The sequence below is a fragment of the Opisthocomus hoazin genome, chromosome 2 (assembly GCF_030867145.1).
Source record: "Opisthocomus hoazin isolate bOpiHoa1 chromosome 2, bOpiHoa1.hap1, whole genome shotgun sequence".
NCBI lineage: Eukaryota > Metazoa > Chordata > Aves > Opisthocomiformes > Opisthocomidae > Opisthocomus > Opisthocomus hoazin.
The window spans coordinates 131,853,613-131,859,291 of NC_134415.1; positions in this window are offsets into that span (position 1 = coordinate 131,853,613).

Sequence of the window (5,679 nt, forward strand, 5' to 3'; positions counted from 1 at the left end):
GCTGAGAGGGGACCTTATAAATGCCTACAAATATCTGAAGGATGGGTGTCAGGAGGACGGGGCCAAGCTCTTTTCAGTGGTGCCCAGTGACAGGACAAGGGGCAATGGGCACAAACTGAGGCACAGGAAGTTCCAGCTGAACCTGAGGAAGAACTTCTTCCCTCTGAGGGTGACGGAGCCCTGGCCCAGGCTGCCCAGGGAGGCTGTGGAGTCTCCTTCTCTGGAGATATTCAAGACCCGGCTGGCCGCGGTCCTGTGCAGCCTGCTGTAGGTGACCCTGCTTGGGCAGGGGGTTGGACTAGATGACCCACAGAGGTCCCTGCCAACCCCTACTATTCTGTGATTCTGTGATTCTGTGATTCTTCCTCCAAGCCCCGCGCAGGGCGCCTGGCTCACTGGGTGCGGGGAGTCTGGGGAGGGAAGGAGGTGTTTGTAGAATCTGGAGACTCATGCATGGATGTCTTCCACGGAAGCGGCGTGGTAGGACACATCTCTCAAGCCACAGAGAAACAGAAAGGTGTCGCATGCTGGGGGTGACAGCAGGGGGACCCCAGGGCTGGGTGGCTTTTGCTCCTGGAGAGTCTGCAGTGGGCAGCCGGAGCAGCTCCAGGTCCTGAGGAGAAGATCAGGCGGACATCAGCTGGTTCCAGCACCGGGCAGCTCTTGGGCAAATGGACGAGCTCGCCCCAGCTCCGGCTGCTTGGCTGCGGGAGGGGGCTCAGCCGGGGGCCCTGGGCAGCAGCTCGCCCCGGGATTTGGCTCCTTGGACTCCTTCCACCTTCCCCAGCAGTGCCGGGAAGCGAGGAGCAGCCGGGGACACTTCACAAGCACTCCGAAACGGGGACGGCGCGAGGGAAACCGGGAGCAGTCACCAGCAGACGGGGACGCGGCCGAACTGAACGGCAAAACTGCCGCGGAGGAGGGAAACGGTGGGAACGCTGGTGAGCGGGGCTGGGGGGGGAGCAGCCGAATGCCTGCGGCCCCCCAGGGTCCCTTTCCCCCAGGAGAAGAACGCTGGGAGCAAGCAGGGCCATCGGTGGGAGGCAAGCGAGAGGATCCAGTCTCCGAGCTGCTGCCCGAGCTGGGGACAGCATCGTGCAGGGACGCGTCCCTTCCCGTCACGGAGGACGGGCTTCTCTCCAGGGCCGGGCCGGCCAACACCAGGACCAGTTACTCCAGAAAAAGCTGAACGAGCGTCAACCCAGTGCTGCCAGCACAGAGACCGCTGTCCCAGCCCATGTGTCCCCACAGCAGCATCCCGCAGAGGGCTGAGGTCCCCCCTGGGGACAGCGGTGCCTCCCGGGACCCCATCGGAGGACGCTCACTGAGCCCCAGCGCCATTTTTCTGGCGGCAGCCGGGGTAGGGGGGTTTTGGCAGCCTGGGAGTGCTCCCACTGCAACCTGGGTTCAAGCAGAGCGAAGGCACAGCAGGGCTGGGCAGCGGCAGCGAGCTGCGTGGAGTGGCACCGGGACCAGGGAACGAGGGACCGTGAGGATGACAAGGAGCCGAGTGGGAGGAGGCGAAGGCCAAGTGCCATCAGCCGCGTCCTGCATCCCGGCCCTGAGTTGAGTCTGCGATCGCAGCAGCTTTGAGACAACCTCGGACGAGGGTTTGGGGAGCAGGGAGCTGGTGGCACCGGCCCCGCGCCGGGTGCGTTTGGGGGCTGAGCACCATCTGCCCGTGGGGTACCGGGGCTGTCGGTGCCTCGGAGGAGATGCTGCACCGGGGCCGGTGGGGCAGGACCTGGAGCGTCCCTACCACAGAATCCCAGAATCCCAGAATGTTTGAGGTTGGCAGGGACCTCTGTGGGTCCCCCAGCCCAACCCCCTGCCCAAGCAGGGTCACCCAGAGCAGGGGGCACAGCACCGCGGCCAGGCGGGTCTGGAATATCTCCAGAGAAGGAGACTCCACAGCCTCCCTGGGCAGCCTGGGCCAGGGCTCGGTCACCCTCAGAGGGAAGAAGTTCTTCCTCGGGTTCAGCTGGAGCTTCCCAGGCTTCAGTTTGTGCCCGGTGCCCCTTGTCCTGTCGCTGGGCACCACTGCAAAGAGTCTGGTCCCGTCCTCCTGACCCCCACCCTGCAGATATTTAGAGGCATTTCGAAGGTCCCCTCGCAGCCTTCTCTTCTCCAGGCTGAACAAGCCCAGCTCCCTCAGCCTCTCCTCGTAGGAGAGATGCTCCAGTCCCCTCCTCATCCTCGCAGCCCTCCGCTGGGCTCTCTCCAGTAGTTCCTCAGGGCACTCTGTCCCCTTGGGCAGGGCCCTGGCAGGGAGCCCAGGGTGGCCCCACCGCCCCAGGGACCGTGATGCTGACGGAGGTGGGATGGGGACCGCAGGGGCCCGCGGATGGCAGAGCATCACCTCCGGCACCAGCACCGTGCATCCCTTCCCTCCCACGTCCACCCAGTGCCAGCTGATGCCACCGCCCGGGCCAGGCAGCCAGGGAAGCCCGTGAGGCCGGGGCAGACGTCGGGAAGGGCATCGCAGGGTCTCCTGCCGCCCTGCTGCCAGCACCCTGCTGCCCGTCCGTCCGTCCGTCCGTCCTTGCCACCCCGCTGTCACCGTGCCATGGGTGTCGAGCTGGAGGGCTCTTCATCGCTGCCATCCTCATCGGCGCAGCCTCCGGCCTCACTGCGAGTGATGCTGGCACGGTTTGGCCGGCGTCGCTGCCGGAAACCTGCCGGGCTTGGCAGGGCTTCCCTCCCGCTCCCCGTTAATTCCCAAACGACTCCAGCCCGGGGGCTTTGCCAAGCCGGGGCAGCCCTGGACCCCCCGGCCCCAGGAGACCCAGGGGGCTGCCCCAGGACGGAGGGTGCTGGGTGTCCCTGCAGCTCCGGGGGGACACGGGGCCACAGCCCTGCCAGCTCCCCCCGGCCACCCACCAGAGCTGGGAATTGGCTCATTTGGCGTTTTCCAGCATTTTTTCCCGCACGGAGCGTCTCCCTGGAGCAGAGCTTGGCTGTGTTTCCATGGGAGCGTGGGGGGCTCGGGGGGGCCGTAGCCCCTTCCCATCCCACCCCATGCCCACCACCGGCGTGGCCCCCCAACACGGCCAGGGCGAGGGCAACAGCCGCCCGTGCCAGGGTCCCTGCTGCGTGGCCAGCCCCTGCCTTGCCCCATGAGGGCACTGGGGACCAGCACGGCAGGGCTGGGGGCCCAGGGACCAGCGGGCTGGGAAGAAACCCACAGAATCACAGAATTTTGGCCTGGCAGGGAGGCAGGGCCCTCTGTGGGTCACCCAGTCCAACCCCCTGCCCAAGCAGGGTCACCCAGAGCAGGGGGCACAGCACCGCGGCCAGGCGGGGCTGGAATATCTCCAGAGAAGGAGACTCCACAGCCCCTCTGGGCAGCCTGGGCCAGGGCTCCGGCACCCTCAGAGGGAAGAAGTTCTTCCTCATCTTCAGCTGGAGCTTCCCAGGCTTCAGTTTGTGCCCGTTGCCCCTTGTCCTGTCGCTGGGCACCACTGCAAAGAGTCTGGCCCCGTCCTCCTGACCCCCACCCTGCAGATATTTAGAGGCATTTCGAAGGCCCCCTCTCAGCCTTCTCTTCTCCAGGCTGAACAAGCCCAGCTCCCTCAGCCTCTCCTCGCAGGAGAGATGCTCCAGTCCCCTCCTCATCCTCGCAGCCCTCTGCTGGACTCTCTCCAGCAGCTCCTCATCTTTCTTGAACTGGGGAGCCCAGCACTGGACCCAGCACTGCAGATGGGGCCTCCCCAGGGCAGAGCAGAGGGGCAGGAGAACCTCCCTCGCCCTGCTGCCCACACTCCTCCTCATGCACCCCAGGATCCCATTGGCCTTCTTGGCACCCAGGGCACGCTGCTGGCTCATGGTCACCCTGTCGTCCCCCAGCACTCCCAGTCCCTCTCCGCAGAGCTGCTCTCCAGCAGGTCAGCCCCAGACTGTCCTGGTGCCTGGGGTTGTTCCTCCCCAGGTGCAGGACCCAAGGGGAACCTTCCCCCAGCCCCCTCTGCTCAGCACCCCAGGGGCTGGGGACCACCGAGGGCTGGGACGGGGCAGAGCGAGGGAAGGACGAGATGTCTCCCAAGCGCGGTGTCCCCGAAATAGCTGCAGTGTCCCAGGGGTGCCAAGGTGTCCCCAAGACAGTTGTGGTGCCCCAGAGATGGCCATAGCGTCCCAGGGTCAGCTGCGGTGTCCCAGGGGTGACTGTGCTGTCCCAGGAACAGCCTTGAGGGGCCCAGGAGTGACCGTGGTGCTGGCAGTGGTGTCTCAAGGGTGACCATGGTGTCCCAGGAGTGGCTGTGATGTCCCAGGGGTGGCTGCAGTGTCTGGGGGGTGACCATGGTGTCCTAGGGGTGGCTGCGATGTCCCAGAGGTGGCTGCAGTGTCCTGGAGTGACCATGGTGTCTCAGGGGTGGCTGCAGTGTCCAGGGGGTGACCGTGGTGTCCCAGGGATGGCTGTGATGTCCCAGGGGTGGCTGCAGTGTCTGAGGGTGACCATGGTGTCCCAGGGATGGCTGCGATGTCCTAGGTTGGCTGCGATGTCCCAGGGATGGCTGCGGTGTCCAGGGTGTGACCGTGGTGTCCCAAGGGTGGCTGCACTGTCCCACAGGTGGCTGCAATGTCCTGGGGTGATCGTGGTGTCCCAGGGATGGCTGTGATGTCCCCGCGGTGGCTGCGGTCTCCTGGGGTGACCATGGTGTCCTAGGGGTGACTGTGGTGTCCCAGGGGTGGCTGCAGTGTCCAGGGGGTGACCATGGTGTCCTAGGGATGGCTGCAGTGTCCAGGAGGTGACCGTGGTGTCCCAGGGGTGGCTGCAGTGTCCCAGGATGGCCGTGGGACATGGGGACACGGGATGAGGAGGAACGGGAAAGCCGAGGCTGCTGGAACCGGGGACCCAGCTGCATGGGGGCTGCCGTGGGGTGGGTGTCCCCGTGCCCCGCAGTGCCCCTGCCCACACGCCCCGGGGCTGGCCCAGGAGGGGCACGGCGAGGGCCACCATCCTGGGGACAGCCCTGAGGACAGCCCTGGGGACAGACCCCAGGCCAGGCCAGAGGCCACCAGCAGCAGGGTGCTGACATCTGCGGGCAAGGGACCGTCCCTGCATGGCACCCTGCCCTGCCTGGCACCACGTCCCTGTGTCACCGTGTCCCCATCCTGACCTGTCACCCTGTCCCTACCCTGACGTGTCACCCTGTCCCTACCCGTCACCCCCCCCGAGATGTCACCCCCTCCCAACACTGTCACTCTGTCCCTACCCATCACCCCCTCCTGACATGTCACCCCCTCCTGATGTGTCACCCTGTCCCTACCCCTCACCCCCTCCTGACCTGGCACCCTGTCCCTACCCGTCACCCTCTCCTGAGATGTCACCCCCTCCCGACATGTCACCCTGTCCCTACCCGTCACCCCCTCCCGACATGTCACCCCCTCTCAACATGTCACCCCTCCTGACATGTCACCCTGTCCCTCTGTCGCTTTGCCCTTGTGTCGTGCCCTGCCTTAATATCACCCCCTTCCCCCGTGTCACCCCTCTTTGTCACCGAGCTGGCTCCTGAGGGGGATCTGGGGCGGGGGCACCACGGCTGGGGGCTCCCGGGGGGGCAGGGCTATGGTGCCCTTGAACCCGTCACCCTTGGGGACACTGGGCCAGTGCCATGGGCAGAGCTGGGCAGCACCGGGGTCCCTGCCCCGCGGCACGGGGATCTGGGAGGGAGCCGGGAC